Raw genomic sequence first — 22,017 nt, forward strand, 5'->3', positions numbered from 1 at the left:
CGATGGAGTTCCAAACCCTCCAAAAAGGGAGTGTACGCATCAGCAACTATGGTTGAATCTTCCGTATGGACTCCTTGAAGGTTCAAACGGACTGCATCCTTTACACCCCCTCTATGTGTGTGATGAAAAAAGGCATCCCCAGTGCCATCCAAATCAATCCTCCCCAGGCATACGTATCAGAAGAGGCATGGAAGATCTGAACCCCACCATTTGTTAGCTAATCTAGAGGCCCTCAAGTCATCAAGGTGCGTTTCTTGTAGGCATGCTATGCCGATGTTATAGCGTTTGAGAAATGTGAGTATTCTGGAGCCTTTAATGTAAGTCCCCAGACCTCAGACGTTCCAGGTGAGGAATCGACAGTCAATCCCCATCCCGAGTGCGTACCACCCTTCCGCCCAAGCAATCATGTCCAGCTGCTGACAAACATCTAAATCAATCCAAATATTGCCAACAAAACCAACCAGAATTACCCCACCCCCCACGGACAGATATGGTGCAACCATTTGACCATCTATGCCCACCCACTGCATGTGCCAGGACTTGCACAGCATTTGAACAGCCACCCGGCCAGACGGCCTAACCAAGGGAACTGCGCTAGTCACGCCCCCGTGATGAAGATTTAAGTGAACCTGTCTAATGGTGTGATCACTAGTGCTGTCCGACACACCACAAACAACATCATCTGCCACATGCACCCCCTCTCAAAAAACATGCTGACATTCACAAATCCATGACCCATATCCCACTGACATGGATACATTCAGTCATCATTCATTTATAACCTATTTGCTATGCATATGTCAAGCATCAATATTCATTCACCCTCCTCATGCTGCCCCACCTCCAGGGCGACCCGAGTATCAGGCACAAAGTCAGTTACGAGTTTACTAAAGTTATATTTAAACAGGGTGGGATGGGAAGGGTTAACCAGATGCTTCCTTCATGGTCGTCTTCCCCAGTGGTTAATTTGTAAAATAAAACGTGCCGGGGCTCTCCTTAGAAGGCAGCGCTAATGGGAGAAATGTGCTGTGCAAAGTGCCTCCTGACTAGAGCCCCAGCACTTATTATTCCGGAGAGAACTTTGCCTAATGACTAGAGCTGCCGATTTCGAAGCTGGGGAACAGTGTTCGAGTCTCGGCGTGGCTCAAAATCCTTTGATTCTGTGGAATATCACATGCCTTCCAAATGTGTGTGTCCTTAACTGGTGCTATAAGCACCGGTGCTCAGGATTAGGTGCCGGTGCTGAACACCGGAAACCACCTGCTCAAATTAAGCACTGGTCTTCCCCTGGACGAATGTCATTCTGCGTTCTTAGCTGTAGGATAGTGCAGGTTTTGTTTAAGTCCTTTTCTTTTTTTTCTCTTCAGGTCCGGGTCAGAGGTTGGCCCCAAATGTCCCTAAAAAACAAGAGAAAATCCAGGCAGGTGAAAAAGGAAAATTAAAATCAGAAAGAAAAGAAATGAAAGCTAAGCTATCTGCTTTAAAATTGTGCCGCCCTGCTCATCCCATTCAGTGCCTGGGGCTTTAAAGGTAAAACACTCTTATTAGCTTGGGAAGGCTTTCATTACTTTTACTCTGTTTTCCTTGTACTATCTGTGAGTTCTCCGTCTACTTTTCTTTCCTCACGGAGTCCTGACCAAGACCCATATCTCTCTTCCCTTTTTACTAAATCTCATATCGCTGGGTTAAAACGCAGGTTTTGGGGGGGGTGGAAAAAAAATTAATAGTTAACCAACTTTCCCCTGTCTTATTGTCATCACCCCGAGTGCCCTTATACAGTGGTTTCCGCTTCCTACATCCAGCGTCTACCCAAGTGCCTTAGCAGAGGTTCTGGGTAGTCTATATCTCCTCTTGTTCTTCCCCAGCATGCACCCCCCTTAGCCTAATTGCAATCCCTAAGTTTTTTCACTCACCGCTGTTGAGACAACTCTCCTGAGTTGTGGCAGACGTGTCTACGGATGTAAGCGACAATCACACTCCGACCAACGGTCGGCTTCTTCAACTTCAGCTTCCTTGCCTGTCCCGTCATGCAGATTTTATTACAAGACCGGAGGCTCATATTATGCAGTCTTTTCTTTCTGTTTATTAATATCTTTTCTTGCTGCTTATTAATAGCAGCCAACCAAAAAAGAAACTAAATTACCCAAAACATCTGAAAGAGAAAACGAACAAAGATGATCTCATAATAAAACAACCAATAGAATATTCAGTTTAGTTAAATAATTAACTGAGAACAGCAGATACACGCAGTCAAGATAAGTATATTTTCTCTACCATTACTGTAAAATTATTTTTATATTCAGAATAAACGTTTTCATTGTTTATTATTGTGCCTCATAGTTGCCCCATTACCGTATGTTTGCTGTTAGCGCGCACTCGTTAAGCTTCCCATCAACACTTGCACCATATTTGCTCACAAGTCTGTTATTTCAGCGTGTTCTGCGGCCTGGTAGCTCCACAGCCTGCTGTCTCCTATGCTGCTCGAGCTCCTCTCTCAGCCTGCTGCCTTGGCGCTGCTCGCGTCTCGTTTCTTGTTGTGCGGCCACACCCGTCTCCCTCAGAAACTTTGGCAGCCTCCCCTTGTCACATGACAACTCCCCTCACAAGCCCCTTTGCCCAAACCACTCCCCCTGGCTTTCTTTCTGGGTGTTTAACCCTTTAATTGCTGTTTTTACAGACAGTTTTGCATTACTTGTTTTATTTATTTTCTTTGGCCAGTTTTTATTTTTATTTATTATATGTGAGGAAAAAGACTCATAGGTATTTAAAGATAATTTAAAATCCTTTATCAAGGATTCTGTCCAACAAGCTGTTGCTGTTTCCATGTTAGATGTATCAAAATCCATAGAAGCATTACTGTCTAAAATGCTTTCTTCCTCTGAAACACCTTCTAAAAGACACCTCTGATGTCTTTCAAAAAGACATTTCTCTTACTACTGGTCCTCCCACTCGAAAGGTTGCTTTTTCGGGGCTCCCTTCCTCTCCCCTACTTATTACCCACCTCAAAGACTCTGATGACGATGACGATTATGTCATCAATAATAATGCTTTAGATGGATTTTCTAATCCTGCATCTTATGAGCCTCCGGAGAAAAGGCACAAAATTTCTCCTTCTGACGGTGGTATTGCTCACCCAGTGTCTGATGATTTGCTTGATCATCTTGGCAAACCTATGCTCGACCCCTCCCTCATACACCATCCCAACTCTACCGAGTGGTTTCCCTCAGAGCATGTGGCTTATTATGTTTCATTTACCTTCGCCACGCTCTTGACAAGTCTTTTCGTAATAAATTAAAAGCTGAATGCCTTCCTAATAATGTCCCTTACACTCCTGTTATTGATCCCAGTATGCTCACGTTTTTCACCAAATTTAGCAAAGACCCGAAGAAGGGTGTTGACAGGGCCTGGTCCAATTGGCTAGACCGTATTTTGGATTTGGTGAGTCCTCTCATCAGGATTCTGGATTTAGCTGAAGAAGCAAACATGGAGGATCCTGATACTTTATCTAACTGGGCTCAAAGGGCCATATGCATTCTGGGTAACACCAATGGCCACATTTCTCAGGAAAGAAAAAAGAAATCATCTTCTGAAGAATGATCCCAAACTCAGCAGTCTGGCCACCAAAGAAGAAGGTCCTCTGGCTAATGGCCTTTTATTTGGAGACTCCTTAATTTAGGAACAAGGCAAATATGTTTCTTCTTTTGCCACAATCGCCTAGGCCCGACTTTCTCTGAAGAAAATCTTCTCTCCTTGGGTTTTCGCCAGGGCCGACAAAGGCAGGAGCCACTTTGTTGGCCGTTTCAACACAAAAGGTCAATCCCTCTCCAGAGACTCCTTCGACCATCAATCCCAAGTTGATACCTACACTGGGTACAAACCCCAGTTTTATCCCTGCCGCTTCAGAGGCTTCCGCTCCAGGGGATACAGGAATATAGGAAACCAATGTTCAGGTAAGCCCTTTGAATTCTGGCCTTCCTCCCAGAGGAGGCAGATTAGTATTTTGTCTAAACGCTTGGTTGTCTCTAACTTCAGATCCCTGGGAGGTCCATACGGTGTGAGGCTATCTTATAGAGCTATATAAAAAAACAAATCCAATCCCATCCTCCCCTTCCTTGTCGTTTTTCTCAACAACAATCACTCAATCTCAACAACAATCACTCTTAATCAGGATGAGATTGCTTCTCTGCTAACCTTCCAGGCCATAGAATAGACAGAGTTCAATCCGTTAGGTTTTATCAGCACAATCATTTTAGCGCCAAAGAAAATGAAAAATGTTGCCTAGTCTTAAATTTAAAGGTTTTCAATAATTTTGTTGTCTATCAGCATTTTAAAATGGAAACCATTCTTCATGTCAGAGATATCCTTCTCCAGGACGATTTGATGGTTAAGTTGGATCTGCAGAATGCTTACCTCTCAATTCCGATTCATCCTTCTCACAGGAAGTTTCTTCAGTTCCAATGGGGAACCTCACTCATCCACTTCAGAACTCCCCCTTCAGTCTTTCGTCAGCCCCTTGGTATTTCACCAAGACCCTTAAACCCGTAGTATCCTTCATCCGAGAGCAAGGGATCAGACTCATTGTCTATCTCGACGACTTTTTGATCATGGCTCAGAACAGGGAAATTCTGTTAACTCATTTACAGTGTTGTCAGGACCTGCTCCTTCGACTTGGGTTTCTCATCAGTGTTCCAAAATCAGAGTTAACCACTACCCGGCAATTGGAATTTCTCGGTTTCCTAATAGATACCTCTCGATCTGTTCTACAACTGCCTCTCCGAAAGATAATTCTTATCAAAAAGAGATTCATCACACTCTCTCTTTCTCTCCCATTTCTCTCTCAGATCATTAGCCCGTCTGGTGCATCTTCTGGCTTCCTCAATTCAAGCAATCTTTCTGGGTCCTCTACATTATCGGGCCCTTCAGAGATTAAAGATTCGTCATCTTCACAGAAGTGTCGCCTATTCAGACCTTGTTACTTTAGATCCAGAGTCCAAAGAAGCACATCTTTGGGGACTGACCCACCTAGACACTTGGAACGGGAGAACGATTTTCTCTGCAGCCCCAGATCTTGTCTTAGAATCTGATGCAAGTCGTACAGGATGGGACGCAAGATGCTGTCAGTTCTCTACTAGAGGTACATGGTCTCCTCTGGAGTCATTCTAGCACATAAACAGTTTAGAGATGCTTGCAGTTTCCTTTGCCATCCAGTCCTTTACAAAAGACAAAGCAAAATGTGTGATTCTATTATGCATGGACAATCTGACAGCAGTATGATACATAAATCATCTGGGTGGAACAAGGTCTGATGTACTTCCTTCTGGATAATTTAAATTCATTTAGATTGTGCCAAATGGGAGAAAAGCATATTAATTGGATTGTGATCTCTGTTAAGAACTAATTGATAGAGCGTAATTATAATATGGTTACATTAAAATGTTAATGCTCTCTTTTTCCTTAGATAGCTAGAAGCTAGCAGGAATCTACTAACACCAAATACAATGAGTTGTGAGCTATCTGAATTTAGTATTCTCAGCACCTCTAAGTGTTTCCTGATCTTCAAGTTCTGACACAGAGGCTTGATCCAATTTCTTCTGGGAACTACATATGCTCAACAAAAGAAAAAAATGTGTGCAATATCTTCATTCATACCTGATAAACATAGGGTGCACTTGGAGTCCCTTCCTGCAGTCTGTGATGTGACCCACTTGGCTGTGAAAGAGTTTATCTGCAGTGTCTCATATCAAAATTGTAGATAAAGTGTCTTTGCTAATTGGCGTTCGATTTTGTCCAGAAATTGTTCAAAACTCTGGACCATTTTTATAGACAGAAATTGTGTAGCAACTCTCCATGATGTGGAATCTAAAGTGACTCTGCAGGATAAAATTCCAATAAATGTGTTTAAGCTCACTCTTTGAATCTTGCGTCAGCAGGTTAGGGTTTACCCAAAACCTACTCAGGCCCCCCTCCAAGAGCCATTTTCGCACATGGGCAAGAAAGGGGAATGTAAGATGGACATCATGTTCCAATAGTTCACACAATGTCTGCCTATATGTTTTTAATTCTTCAGTGGTCCAGATTCTGACCCAATAGGACAGGGATCTCCATATAGCTAAGTGCTCCAATCTTTTAATGCCTTTATCATATGTTAATTGAATCACTGGGGTGTTTAGGGGGAGTGACGTAAACATCCACATGATTTTGTTTTCCCCTATCGTTATAGGATTTAGGTTTTCGCCACCCCATAACTCTGACCCATAGAGGGCAGCAGTTTGAGCCCTGAGCTTGAGGACCTCCAAAGCCAGAGTGATGGCCTTTGACACTGTAGACTGTTGCTTTTTTACTATAGGGATGGAGTTTTGCAGTAAAATTGTCCTATTTAATTGTGTCTTCCACGACAATTTTGAATCAAGTGTGACACCCAAAAAAATAAAGTTGGCAACACACTCCAATTGCACTTGATTTAAGACTATTTCATTTTTAAAACTTTTGTGAGGTCTTAGTCTTGGTGGGATTTATTTCTAGGCCCTTTAGTCTGCAGTAATGGCTGAAGCTTTCAAGTAGAGTTTTAACATCCTAGGGGTCTGGTACAGTAAGATTGTGTCATCAGCAAACGTTAGGGCACAAATATGGGTCCCTCCAAACTTGGGTGAATCATTGGAGGCTTTCTGCAAGTGCTGGTTCAGATCGTTCACATATAGTAAAAACGGGGTTGGTGCCAAGACACAGCCCTGCTGCATGCCCATCCTGACAGGAATCTCCTCTGTAAGCTCCCCCCCCATGTCCCAGCGAACCGTGGCAAACTTACCTTCATGGAGCCTTGCTATCTGTTTTAAAATTTCCTCTGGCACTCCTTGCTTGCGTAAACTTCCCCATAAGAGATCTCTTGGAATTGAGTCAAATGCTGCTTTCAAGTCAATGAAAGCAACATATAGGTGTCCAGATTTCAGCTTGGTATACTGCCAAGCTACTTCTAGAAGGAGGAGGAACCAAGAGCTTTTTTAATGAGGTCCTGCACCATGCTCCGAGGAGTATAGACAAAAACCAAGGGGTGCAGTTCCTCTGGGGGGTGGAAAAGAGGGGGGAAGAGCGGTTAGTCTCTATATAATGCCCTCACACACCTAGCAAGGTGTCATGCTTCATCATAGGGCTGTGCTCCTCGTCGGGCCGGCGCTGCAATGCCCGACGGGCTCCCGCGGAGGGGCTCTTTATCGGAGTTCTTTTTAAGAGACAGCCGTATGGGTGCGTGGGGGTCAGTGCAACAAGTGTAGTGAGTGGTGGTGTAGTGAGTTAAAATAGGTGTGGTATTACCAGGCAATGTGTCAATTTATTTTGATGGTATACCAGCCTAAGTAAAAATATAAGTGATCCCAAAGGGATTATGATGGTCCCTAGGGAACTCAAACGGTCAACATGTTTCTTGCTCTATGCCCAAAGGGTCGGTGGCAATTCATCAGGACCATTGTGAGAAAGTGCTCAAAGAAAATTGTGAGAACTCTACTACATAATTCGTGATGTAGAAATTATCCATACATCACCATGCAATCCAATGGGGTCCCTAAGGAAGTGGACCCGTTGTTGCAGTACCCCTATTTGGGAGTAAACTTTCCGTACGGGTTCGCCTGGCGGCCAGGGAGCGCCTGCAGAGAGTCGGCGCATTCGCTGCCGGATACCTACTGCGGCTCAGTAGGTATCCGGCAGCGAATGCGCCGACTCTCTGCAGGCGCTCCCTGGCCGCCAGGCGAACCCGTACGGAAAGTTTACTCCCAAATAGGGGTACTGCAACAACGGGTCCACTTCCTTAGGGACCCCATTGGATTGCATGGTGATGTATGGATAATTTCTACATCACGAATTATGTAGTAGAGTTCTCACAATTTTCTTTGAGCACTTTCTCACAATGGTCCTGATGAATTGCCACCGACCCTTTGGGCATAGAGCAAGAAACATGTTGACCGTTTGAGTTCCCTAGGGACCATCATAATCCCTTTGGGATCACTTATATTTTTACTTAGGCTGGTATACCATCAAAATAAATTGACACATTGCCTGGTAATACCACACCTATTTTAACTCACTACACCACCACTCACTACACTTGTTGCACTGACCCCCACGCACCCATACGGCTGTCTCTTAAAAAGAACTCCGATAAAGAGCCCCTCCGCGGGAGCCCGTCGGGCATTGCAGCGCCGGCCCGACGAGGAGCACAGCCCTATGATGAAGCATGACACCTTGCTAGGTGTGTGAGGGCATTATATAGAGACTAACCGCTCTTCCCCCCTCTTTTCCACCCCCCAGAGGAACTGCACCCCTTGGTTTTTGTCTATACTGCCAAGCTAAACATAAGAGTCTACAAACTTGGTCAATTATACCTATTTTGGCATGAAGCCAGCCTGGCAGGGTGTGAGTACATTGTTCTCCAGTATCCAGTCATTTAATTTGGCCAGAATTTGCTTTGCGTAGACTTTTTGAAGGGTATCCATCAGGCTAATAGGCCTGTAGTTAGCTGGATCCTCCCTCTGCCCTTTTTGTAAATGGGAACTATCTCAATCCCTTTCCAGAATTCTGGAATAGACCCCCTCTAGCTACTGCGTTACTTAAAAGGTTCCCATATGGCACCCAGACTTCTGGGTCATGTTTCAAAAGATCCCCTGATATTTAATCTGGGCCAGGCGCCTTTGCTAGCTTACTGGCGGCTATGGCTGATGCAGTTTCTTCAATACTAAATTGAAGTGGTGGATTTTGTGTAAAGCATAGAGGCCCCTCAGTAAGAGCAATAGTATCTGGACCAGGCTCACTGGACGTGGCATATAAATCAGAAAAATGTCTATGCCAAGGACAGGGGTCCCAGAAGTGATCTCTGTCGGTCTTGCCCATTTTACTGCCATGTGCTATTTCTCCAGAACGCAGATTGGTCCTTTAGCCTGGCGATGGTAATAAGGTCACCCCAGATGGCGTCTTTCCAATTCCTCAGTGCTGCCTCCTGCACTTTTTTGTATTCCGCTCTCTGGTACCTAATCTGGATTTTATTTTTGGCCTTATTGGCCAATAAAAGCCATTGTTTTACCTTTTTTCGTTGGAGACCAGATCCACAAGCTCTTGCAACAGACGCCTTTCTTCAATCTTGGCCCCCTTCTCTTCTCTATGCCGTCCCTCCTTTTCTTTTAATTGCCAGAGTTTTAGCTCAAGCTCACAGACAACATTCTTCTCCAGTTCTAATAACCCCCTTTTGGCAAGCTCAACCCTGGTTTCCCACTCTGTTGGAACTGTCATCAGATTTCCCAGTTTGACTTCCTCATTTTCCCAATCTCTTACTCAACCCCCAGGGTCTTTAACACAACATGATTCTGCAGGGATCCCTAATTCTCATTGCGTGGAGAATTTCGGGTCTTCCTGGAGAACTCCAGGAATTTTGCAATAAGCTATCCTCCTCATCCAACCATCATGGGCCCCTGGCACATCCAAGCTCTATAAATCAGCCTGGTTGGCCTGGAATAATTGGTGTTTGGACAGGAATTCCAATCTCGTTTTAGCGGATGTAACTCTTGTAGTCGATTTTTAGCCTCTCTTGCTTCGCAAGGCAAAGCCTATCGTACAATCAACACCTATAGGTGAGCCATTTCTGCTGAACATATTCGAGTTGATGGAAGACCCATCGGAGAACACCCTTTGGTTTGTTGTCTGTCAAAGGGAGTATGTTATGTAAATCCTCCTTTTACTAAGTACAGGGCTTTATGGGATGTCAATTTGGTATTGAATTTGTTTGTTACATGGCAAGATAATATGTCTCTTTCTCTCAGTTATCTTTAAAATTAACAATGTTATTATGTTTAATATCTCTGAAATGTGTTTCTGATATTAGAGCTCTGGATGTGTCCTCTTTTCAATATTCTCCTCATGGTGTTACTTTTCAGGTTCATAGACGTACCAAGACCAATTTGTCTACAGTTTATTACCCCTTTTTCCCTTCTCAGCCTAAACTATGTGTTGGAAATTGCCTGAAATCATACATTTCACGAAATGCAGATTTGAGGTTCTCCTCTCCTACTCAGTTTAATCTCTTATCAGAAACCCCATATGACTGTTCTTCCCCCTCTTTAACCCGCTGGGTTAAGTGGATCATGTCCTTGGCTGGGATTGATAGTTCTTCATTTGGTGCCCATTCGGCCAAAGGAGCTATGGCTTCTCGGGCCTTCTGGGCCGGTGCAGGTTTGCCAGACATCCTCAAATCTGCAGATTGGTCAAACGTTAATACATTAAAAACCTTGTATCGTGAACCTATTGCTAATATATCTGATTTTGTTGTTGCGTTGCTTTGAACAAGCATAATATGAGCTTCCGGTCATGTAAAAAAATGAGATTTCCCTAGCCTTGGTGTCAGAAAGGCTAGATTTTATCAAAGACACGGAGGCGAGTAGTATCTCACCACTAGTTTTAACCTACCCTGTCTGTTTTTTCTGCAAATCTGGTGCCCTCTACTGGTGCTTCCTCCTCCACATGATCTTTCTATACTTTCTCGTTTAATGAATTTGGGATCAATTCTAAATGTATTCCCATATGACTCTGCCTCGTTTTATGTTCTTATGCCTGGCAGATTTTTTGACTGTTCTTTTTTCTTTTACTACCGTTACATTGGACTAATTCGCTTCAAGAAGTAGTTTCTTTTTTCATTGGCTGCTATTGATAAACAGCAAGAAAAGCTATTAATAAACAGCAAGAAAAGACTGCATAGTACTCGCCTCCATGTCTTTAATAAAATCTAGCTTTTCTGACACCAAGTCCAGGAAAATCTCAATTCTCCTCATGCTCTGTCCCACTTTGTAACACTGAGGTTGTTTTTGCCCGCCGTTTCTCCTTGCGGTTGTTCTGTCTTGCCTCTGCGCGTTTTCTTTGTCGATCTCTTTGTCTCTTTCTGTTCCTCTGACATTCTTTTTTCTTCCTGTAGTGTGAAGAACCGGGCCGTTAAGGGCCTGGCGGCGCAGGGCACGCCTGAAATCTCCGAGTTCACCTGCCTTGTTGTACAGAGACACGGAATACTCTGTTAGCGTAGAAAACCAAATTTATTAGCTGCAGCTACGCACAGTTATCCTAGAAGTACATCAGTGGTAGGTTCTCAGGAGACTGCCACTTTACTCTGTGGCTCACAGTCTTTTATAACCTTATACACCCAAAGAAAAACACTCCCCATGCACCAAATATTAGCCAATAGGAAATCATTCAAAACAAGGCACCATGTAACCAGAACATCCCCCTTGAGTCGTGTTCTTGCCCAACCCCATAAGTCAATCAATGACAGCACCTATAGGTCAATCAGTAATGGCAGGACGTGTTTGTGTGCTTCAAAGGACGACTTGCAAAATAAGATAATGCAGAGAAAGAATACCGATGGCCAACAGATAGTTGGGACAAGGATTAGTCAGTCTAGACAAGGATTAGTCAGTCTGGCTAGTTCCTGGAATTGGCTTCACAACAAGGAAGGGGGGTTATTTGACACGTAGCAGTACAAAGGGCAGAAACACTTCGTTCGCCGAGCTGCTTGAGTGAGGGCAACACAAAATGGTGACGGAATACAAAATGAAGTCGAAACTAAATTACCTCAGACCCTCCTTTTGCCATTACGCAGGCAAAACACATAGACTCATGTTAATCTGAGTCAATGTCAATAGCCATGAGGTCGTCAAGCTGTTGCTGTAACATCCTTTTCATATTTTCTGCTTTCTGTGAGACAGGCCTTGGAACACACATGGTGGCACAAAGGCCGCAGATAGCAGGACCACATTGTAGACAGAGGCAACACGAGAAGATAATGGCCAAAATCATTCCAATGAAAGTCAATACTTTCCATCCCCATGTGGACAGTAATCCCCAAAACCATTCTGTCAAAGACCAATCTCCTTCGTCCTGGTGAATGGACTCAGTGATCAGATGCAATTTAGAGATGGCCTGGTATACTGTAGGGGCGTTGTCAGGTATGTAAATGCAACAGCTGGATCCAATCAATTTACATACTCCACCACGGTCCGCAAGAATGATATCTAAAACCATCCTGTTCTGTAATGTCATAAGGCGGTCCGCCTGAAGCTCGGCTGTGAGGTTACTCAGTGCACCTACAGTTTCATCTATCGTTTTAAAATTTCCTCTGGCACTCCTTGCTTGCGTAAACTTACCCATAAGAGATCTCTTGGAATTGAGTCAAATGCTGCTTTCAAGTCAATGAAAGCAACATATAGGTGTCCAGGTTTCAGCTTGGTATACTGCCAAGCTAAACATAAGAGTCTACAAACTTGGTCAATTATACCTATTTTGGCATGAAGCCAGCCTGGCAGGGTGTGAGTACATTGTTCTCCAGTATCCAGTCATTTAATTTGGCCAGAATTTGCTTTGCGTAGACTTTTTGAAGGGTATCCATCAGGCTAATAGGCCTGTAGTTAGCTGGATCCTCCCTCTGCCCTTTTTGTAAATGGGAACTATCTCAATCCCTTTCCAGAATTCTGGAATAGACCCCCTCTAGCTACTGCGTTACTTAAAAGGTTCACATATGGCACCCAGACTTCTGGGTCATGTTTCAAAAGATCCCCTGATATTTAATCTGGGCCAGGCGCCTTTGCTAGCTTAATGGCGGCTATGGCTGATGCAGTTTCTTCAATACTAAATTGAAGTGGTGGATTTTGTGTAAAGCATAGAGGCCCCTCAGTAAGAGCAATAGTATCTGGACCAGGCTCACTGGACGTGGCATATAAATCAGAAAAATGTCTATGCCAAGGACAGGGGTCCCAGAAGTGATCTCTGTCGGTCTTGCCCATTTTACTGCCATGTGCTATTTCTCCAGAACGCAGATTGGTCCTTTAGCCTGGCGATGGTAATAAGGTCACGCCAGATGGCGTCTTTCCAATTCCTCAGTGCTGCCTCCTGCACTTTTTTGTATTCCGCTCTCTGGTACCTAATCTGGATTTTATTTTGGCCTTATTGGCCAATAAAAGCCATTGTTTTACCTTTTTTTCGTTGGAGACCAGATCCACAAGCTCTTGCAACAGACGCCTTTCTTCAATCTTGGCCCCCTTCTCTTCTCTATGCCGTCCCTCCTTTTCTTTTAATTGCCAGAGTTTTAGCTCAAGCTCACAGACAACATTCTTCTCCGGTTCTAATAACCCCCTTTTGGCAAGCTCAATCCTGGTTTCCAACTCTGTTGGAACTGTCATCAGATTTCCCAGTTTGACTTCCTCATTTTCCCAATCTCTTACTCAACCCCCAGGGTCTTTAACACAACATGATTCTGCAGAGATCCCTAATTCTCATTGCGTGGAGAATTTTGGGTCTTCCTGGAGAACTCCAGGAATTTTGCAATAAGCTATCCTCCTCATCCAACCATCTTGGGCCCCTGGCACATCCAAGCTCTATAAATCAGCCTGGTTGGCCTGGAATAATTGGTGTTTGGACAGGAATTCCAATCTCGTTTTAGTGGATGTCACTCTTGTAGTCGATTTTTAGCCTCTCTTGCTTCGCAAGGCAAAGCCTATCGTACAATCAACACCTATAGGTGAGCCATTTCTGCTGAACATATTCGAGTTGATGGAAGACCCACCGGAGAACACGCTTTGGTTTGTTGTCTGTCAAAGGGAGTATGTTATGTAAATCCTCCTTTTACTAAGTACAGGGCTTTATGGGATGTCAATTTGGTATTGAATTTGTTTGTTACATGGCAAGATAATATGTCTCTTTCTCTCAGTTATCTTCAAAATTAACAATGTTATTATGTTTAATATCTCTGAAATGTGTTTCTGATATTAGAGCTCTGGATGTGTCCTCTTTTCAATATTCTCCTCATGGTGTTACTTTTCAGGTTCATAGACGTACCAAGACCAATTTGTCTACAGTTTATTACCCCTTTTTCCCTTCTCAGCCTAAACTATGTGTTGGAAATTGCCTGAAATCATACATTTCACGAAATGCAGATTTGAGGTTCTCCTCTCCTACTCAGTTTAATCTCTTATCAGAAACCCCATAAGACTGTTCTTCCCCCTCTTTAACCCGCTGGGTTAAGTGGATAATGTCCTTGGCTGGGATTGATATTTCTTCATTTGGTGCCCATTCGGCCAAAGGAGCTATGGCTTCTCGGGCCTTCTGCGCCGGTACAGGTTTGCCAGACATCCTCAAATCTGCAGATTGGTCAAACGTTAATACATTAAAAACCTTGTATCGTGAACCTATTGCTAATATATCTGATTTTGTTGTTGCATTGCTTTGAACAAGCATAATATGAGCTTACTTGAAACAGAAGGGGGATGGGAGCACACTGCTACCTCCCAGCACAGTTCGCCCCTTTGCATCCTGGTACATGCAGTTCAATTTAAATGCTTACTTGAAATTTTGCAGAGTGTCTCACCAAAGTTGGTGCAGGTTAGTGCTGTTAATCTCTAGACACATGTGTTTCTGGATTTCATCCTTCTTCAGTAGAGATAAAACAAAATTCTTCTGGGGTTTGCTGAGAAAGCTGCCACAATACTCTCAGGTCTCTGTACCTCTCCCTGGCGCACAGGTGCCTCCTATGAGCTCGTCAGCCCAGTGGCTCAAGGGAGCCTTTTTGAAACAGAAGGGGGATGGGAGCACACTGCTACCTCCCAGCACAGTTCGCCCCTTTGCATCCTGGTACATGCAGTTCAATTTAAATGCTTACTTGAAATTTTGCAGAGTGTCTCACCAAAGTTGGTGCAGGTTAGAGCTGTTAATCTCTAGACACATGTGTTTCTGGATTTCATTCTTCTTCAGTAGAGATAAAACAAAATTCTTCTGGGGTTTGCTGAGAAAGCTGCCACAATACTCTCAGGTCTCTGTACCTCTCCCTGGCGCACAGGTGCCTCCCATGAGCTCGTCAGCCCAGTGGCTCAAGGGAGCCTTTTTGAAACAGAAGGGGGATGGGAGCACACTGCTACCTCCCAGCACAGTTCGCCCCTTTGCATCCTGGTACATGCAGTTCAATTTAAATGCTTACTTGAAATTTTGCAGAGTGTCTCACCAAAGTTGGTGCAGGTTAGTGCTGTTAATCTCTAGACACATGTGTTTCTGGATTTCATCCTTCTTCAGTAGAGATAAAACAAAATTCTTCTGGGGTTTGCTGAGAAAGCTGCCACAATACTCTAAGGTCTCTGTACCTCTCCCTGGTGCACAGGTGCCTCCCATGAGCTCGTCAGCCCAGTGGCTCAAGGGAGCCTTTTTGAAACAGAAGGGGGATGGGAGCACACTGCTACCTCCCAGCACAGTTCGCCCCTTTGCATCCTGGTACATGCAGTTCAATTTAAATGCTTACTTGAAATTTTGCAGAGTGTCTCACCAAAGTTGGTGCAGGTTAGTGCTGTTAATCTCTAGACACATGTGTTTCTGGATTTCATCCTTCTTCAGTAGAGATAAAACAAAATTCTTCTGGGGTTTGCTGAGAAAGCTGCCACAATACTCTCAGGTCTCTGTACCTCTCCCTGGCGCACAGGTGCCTCCCATGAGCTCGTCAGCCCAGTGGCTCAAGGGAGCCATTTTGAAACAGAAGGGGGATGGGAGCACACTGCTACCTACCAGCACAGTTCGCCCCTTTGCATCCTGGTACATGCAGTTCAATTTAAATGCTTACTTGAAATTTTGCAGAGTGTCTCACCAAAGTTGGTGCAGGTTAGTACTGTTAATCTCTAGACACATGTGTTTCTGGATTTCATCCTTCTTCAGTAGTGATAAAACAAAATTCTTCTGGGGTTTGCTGAGAAAGCTGCCACAATACTCTCAGGTCTCTGTACCTCTCCCTGGCGCACAGGTGCCTCCCATGAGCTCGTCGGCCCAGTGGCTCAAGGGATGGCTAAATGCAACACATACTGTTTTCTTTTTACACATCGTGGCATAGGCGTACCCGCCGTCGCCACTACATTCACCACAGTCCTTTGGGGCAACTTGCTGGTGTGACGAGCAGTGTGCGACCAACTTGTGTTCAAATTATTACGGCTCCCGTGAGCTATCGGGCTGACGAGCCCTGGTTCTGCACCTGCGCGCCATGAGAGGTATTTGACCTGTTTTAATTACATTTTGGCAGTCCACTCGGCACCCCTTTACATTGTCCTGCTCCCTGCTGACGAGAGGCAACTACCTCGAAACACGTGTCCAGGGATGGCTAAATGCAACACATACTGTTTTCTTTTTACACATCGTGGCATAGGCGTACCCGCCGTCGCCACTACATTCACCACAGTCCTTTGGGGCAACTTGCTGGTGTGACGAGCAGTGTGCGACCAACTTGTGTTCAAATTATTACGGCTCCCGTGAGCTATCGGGCTGACGAGCCCTGGTTCTGCACCTGCGCGCCATGAGAGGTATTTGACCTGTTTTAATTACATTTTGGCAGTCCACTCTGCACCCCTTTACATTGTCCTGCTCCCTGCTGACGAGAGGCAACTACCTCGAAACACGTGTCCAGGGATGGCTAAATGCAACACATACTGTTTTCTTTTTACACATCGTGGCATAGGCGTACCCGCCGTCGCCACTACATTCACCACAGTCCTTTGGGGCAACTTGCTGGTGTGACGAGCAGTGTGCGACCAACTTGTGTTCAAATTATTACGGCTCCCGTGACCTATTGGGCTGACGAGCCCTGGTTCTGCACCTGCGCGCCATGAGAGGTATTTGACCTGTTTTAATTACATTTTGGCAGTCCACTCGGCACCCCTTTACATTGTCCTGCTCCCTGCTGACGAGAGGCAACTACCTCGAAACACGTGTCCAGGGATGGCTAAATGCAACACATACTGTTTTCTTTTTACACATCGTGGCATAGGCGTACCCGCCGTCGCCATTACATTCACCAAAGTCCTTTGGGGCAACTTGCTGGTGTGACGAGCAGTGTGCGACCAACTTGTGTTCAAATTATTACGGCTCCCATGAGCTATCGGGCTGACGAGCCCTGGTTCTGCACCTGCGCGCCATGAGAGGTATTTGACCTGTTTTAATTACATTTTGGCAGTCCACTCGGCACCCCTTTACATTGTCCTGCTCCCTGCTGACGAGAGGCAACTACCTCGAAACACGTGTCCAGGGATGGCTAAATGCAACACATACTGTTTTCTTTTTACACATCGTGGCATAGGCGTACCCGCCGTCGCCACTACATTCACCACAGTCCTTTGGGGCAACTTGCTGGTGTGACGAGCAGTGTGCGACCAACTTGTGTTCAAATTATTACGGCTCCCGTGAGCTATCGGGCTGACGAGCCCTGGTTCTGCACCTGCGCGCCATGAGAGGTATTTGACCTGTTTTAATCACATTTTGGCAGTCCACTCGGCACCCCTTTACATTGTCCTGCTCCCTGCTGACGAGAGGCAACTACCTCGAAACATGTGTCCAGGGATGGCTAAATGCAACACATACTGTTTTCTTTTTACACATCGTGGCATAGGCGTACCCGCCGTCGCCACTACATTCACCACAGTCCTTTGGGGCAACTTGCTGGTGTGACGAGCAGTGTGCGACCAACTTGTGTTCAAATTATGACGGCTCCCGTGAGCTATCGGGCTGACGAGCCCTGGTTCTGCACCTGCGCGCCATGAGAGGTATTTGACCTGTTTTAATTACATTTTGGCAGTCCACTCGGCACCCCTTTACATTGTCCTGCTCCCTGCTGACGAGAGGCAACTACCTCGAAACACGTGTCCAGGGATGGCTAAATGCAACACATACTGTTTTCTTTTTACACATCGTGGCATAGGCGTACCCGCCGTCGCCACTACATTCACCACAGTCCTTTGGGGCAACTTGCTGGTGTGACGAGCAGTGTGCGACCAACTTGTGTTCAAATTATTACGGCTCCCGTGAGCTATCGGGCTGACGAGCCCTGGTTCTGCACCTGCGCGCCATGAGAGGTATTTGACCTGTTTTAATTACATTTTGGCAGTCCACTCGGCACCCCTTTACATTGTCCTGCTCCCTGCTGACGAGAGGCAACTACCTCGAAACACGTGTCCAGGGATGGCTAAATGCAACACATACTGTTTTCTTTTTACACATCGTGGCATAGGCGTACCCGCCGTCGCCACTACATTCACCACAGTCCTTTGGGGCAACTTGTTGGTGTGACGAGCAGTGTGCGACCAACTTGTGTTCAAATTATTACGGCTCCCGTGAGCTATCGGGCTGACGAGCCCTGGTTCTGCACCTGCGCGCCATGAGAGGTATTTGACCTGTTTTAATTACATTTTGGCAGTCCACTCGGCACCCCTTTACATTGTCCTGCTCCCTGCTGACGAGATGCAACTACCTCGAAACACGTGTCCAGGGATGGCTAAATGCAACACATACTGTTTTCTTTTTACACATCGTGGCATAGGCGTACCCGCCGTCGCCACTACATTCACCACAGTCCTTTGGGGCAACTTGCTGGTGTGACGAGCAGTGTGCGACCAACTTGTGTTCAGGGGAGGAAAACGGTAACCAGCGAAAACGGACTACATCTCCCAGGATGCTTAGCGGTTGAGAGGTTATGTAAACAGGAGAGCTGTTACATAACTCAAGGAAAACACGCCCTTATGTAAACAGGAGAGCTGTTACATAACTCAAGGAAAACACGCCCTTATGTAAACAGGAGAGCTGTTACATAACTCAAGGAAAACACGCCCTTATGTAAACAGGAGAGCTGTTACATAACTCAAGGAAAACACGCCCTTATGTAAACAGGAGAGCTGTTACATAACCCAAGGAAAACACGCCCTATAAAGGGAGGAACCGGGAGGTACAACGCGGTCGGATATTGTGTTTACACCGACGTACCTGCTTAGTGAAGAGCAGTGTTCCGGAGTGGTGCTCCAGTAAGGCAAGAACGGAGGTAGGTCGAGTCGTTACTCCCTGGGCCGTGTCTTGCCCCATCGTCACCTGTGAAGGACCCGGAAGCTCTACCGGATAACCATTGAGCTTCGCTTTTTGACTCGGCTGAGTCAAAGCGCAGTGGCGCTTTTGCTGGTTGGAGTCGTAACTCCCAGCCCGACCAGAGATACAGGGACTGCCAGCTGTAACGCACACCAGGAGGTGTTTGCCGCGTTACAGACTCGGAAGTCCACGGGATCGATCGAGCGGCTGCTCTCGGTTCAGTCTTCTTTGCTTGTGATTGGGGTATCGGTGACGCATCACCAGGAGGTGACTCCGCGTCCCGGTGCAGTCTGAGGAAGAGGTTGAGCGGCTGCTCCCTTCAGGTAGAGACCCCGGCTGGGTGTTTCCCTGACTCCTCGATTCTCTCCAACACTCTTCGTGCCCCTCACAGCCTACCGATTGGCATTGTCGGCCATTTCATTTCTGCCCTCTGTTGGCATACGCCGGGATCGGCGTATATGCAGAGGACGGTTAGGACCATCCGTGCTGTGGGCTGGTAACGTACTTAGCCTGGAGGATTCCAGTGACTATAACCTTTGTTTATTCCTTGTATTATTTTTGCCTTCATTAAAATAACTAAACCTTCACAAGTGGTTGCGTTCTCATTATCGTGTCTGTTAAACGATCCTGAGCGCAACCACTTGTGAAGGTTTAGTTATTTTAATGAAGGCAAAAATAATACAAGGAATAAACAAAGGTTATAGTCACTGGAATCCTCCAGGCTAAGTACGTTACCAGCCCACAGCACGGATGGTCCTAACCGTCCTCTGCATATACGCCGATCCCGGCGTATGCCAACAGAGGGCAGAAATGAAATGGCCGACAATGCCAATCGGTAGGCTGTGAGGGGCACGAAGAGTGTTGGAGAGAATCGAGGAGTCAGGGAAACACCCAGCCGGGGTCTCTACCTGAAGGGAGCAGCCGCTCAACCTCTTCCTCAGACTGCACCGGGACGCGGAGTCACCTCCTGGTGATGCGTCACCGATACCCCAATCACAAGCAAAGAAGACTGAACCGAGAGCAGCCGCTCGATCGATCCCGTGGACTTCCGAGTCTGTAACGCGGCAAACACCTCCTGGTGTGCGTTACAGCTGGCAGTCCCTGTATCTCTGGTCGGGCTGGGAGTTACGACTCCAACCAGCAAAAGCGCCACTGCGCTTTGACTCAGCCGAGTCAAAAAGCGAAGCTCAATGGTTATCCGGTAGAGCTTCCGGGTCCTTCACAGGTGACGATGGGGCAAGACACGGCCCAGGGAGTAACGACTCGACCTACCTCCGTTCTTGCCTTACTGGAGCACCACTCCGGAACACTGCTCTTCACTAAGCAGGTACGTCGGTGTAAACACAATATCCGACCGCGTTGTACCTCCCGGTTCCTCCCTTTATAGGGCGTGTTTTCCTTGGGTTATGTAACAGCTCTCCTGTTTACATAAGGGCGTGTTTTCCTTGAGTTATGTAACAGCTCTCCTGTTTACATAAGGGCGTGTTTATATTTGACCTGTTTTAATTACATTTTGGCAGTCCACTCGGCACCCCTTTACATTGTCCTGCTCCCTGCTGACGAGAGGCAACTACCTCGAAACACGTGTCCAGGGATGGCTAAATGCAACACATACTGTTTTCTTTTTACACATCGTGGCATAGGCGTACCCGCCGTCGCCACTACATTCACCACAGTCCTTTGGGGCAACTTGCTGGTGTGACGAGCAGTGTGCGACCAACTTGTGTTCAAATTATTACGGCTCCCGTGAGCTATCGGGCTGACGAGCCCTGGTTCTGCACCTGCGCGCCATGAGAGGTATTTGACCTGTTTTAATTACATTTTGGCAGTCCACTCGGCACCCCTTTACATTGTCCTGCTCCCTGCTGACGAGAGGCAACTACCTCGAAACACGTGTCCAGGGATGGCTAAATGCAACACATACTGTTTTCTTTTTACACATCGTGGCATAGGCGTACCCGCCGTCGCCACTACATTCACCACAGTCCTTTGGGGCAACTTGCTGGTGTGACGAGCAGTGTGCGACCAACTTGTGTTCATAATATGAGCTTCCCGTCATGTAAAAAAATGAGATTTCCGTAGCCTTGGTGTCAGAAAGGCTAGATTTTAGTAAAGACACGGAGGCGAGTAGTATCTCACCACTAGTTTTAACCGACCCTGTCTGTTTTTTCTGCAGTTCTGGCGCCCTCTACTGGTGCTTCCTCCTCCACATGATCTTTCTGGACTTTCTCGTTTAATGAATTTGGGATCAATTCTAAATGTATTCCCATAAGACTCTGCCTCATTTTATGTTCTTATGCCTGGCAGATTTTTTGACTGTTCTTTTTTCTTTTACTACAGTTATATTGGACTAATTCGCTTCAAGAAGTAGTTATTTTTTTCATTGGCTGCTATTGATAAACAGCAAGAAAAGCTATTGATAAACAGCAAGAAAAGACTGCATAGTACTCGCCTCCATGTCTTTAATAAAATCTAGCTTTTCTGACACCAAGTCCAGGAAAATCTCAATTCTCCTCATGCTCTGTCCCACTTTGTAACACTGAGGTTGTTTTTGCCCGCCGTTTCTCCTTGCGGTTGTTCTGTCTTGCCTCTGCGCGTCTTCTTTGTAGATCTCTTTGTCTCTTTCTGTTCCTCTGACATTCTTTTTTCTTCCTGTAGTGTGAAGAACCGGGCCTTTAAGGGCCTGGCGGCGCAGGGCACGCCTGAAATCTCCGAGTTCAACTGCCTTGTTGTACAGAGACACGGAATACTCTGTTAGCGTAGAAAACCAAATTTATTAGCTGCAGCTACGCACAGTTATCCTAGAAGTACATCAGTGGTAGGTTCTCAGGAGACTGCCACTTTACTCCGTGGCTCACAGTCTTTTATAACCTTATACACCCAAAGAAAAACACTCCCCATGCACCAAATATTAGCCAATAGGAAAACATTCAAAACAAGGCACCATGTAACCAGAACATCCCCCTTGAGTCGTGTTCTTGCCCAACCCCATAAGTCAATCAATGACAGCACCTATAGGTCAATCAGTAATGGCAGGACGTGTTTGTGTGCTTCAAAGGACGACTTGCAAAATAAGATAATGCAGAGAAAGAATACCGATGGCCAACAGATAGTTGGGACAAGGAT

General features: G+C 45.8%; 1 long non-coding RNA gene across 1 annotated transcript; it reads right to left on the bottom strand.

Moving 5' to 3' along the window:
• Nucleotides 1-979: 979 nt before the first annotated feature.
• LOC146863192 (uncharacterized) lies at nucleotides 980-2,455 on the bottom strand. The gene is made up of 3 exons (XR_014978569.1): nucleotides 2,353-2,455; nucleotides 1,914-2,152; nucleotides 980-1,397 (listed from the first exon to the last, which is right to left on the bottom strand). It is a non-coding gene; the product is annotated as an uncharacterized LOC146863192 (long non-coding RNA).
• Between the last annotated feature and the right edge of the window lie 19,562 nt (nucleotides 2,456-22,017).

The sequence above is a fragment of the Triturus cristatus genome, chromosome 2_2 (genome assembly GCF_964204655.1).
Source record: "Triturus cristatus chromosome 2_2, aTriCri1.1, whole genome shotgun sequence".
Taxonomy (NCBI): domain Eukaryota; kingdom Metazoa; phylum Chordata; class Amphibia; order Caudata; family Salamandridae; genus Triturus; species Triturus cristatus.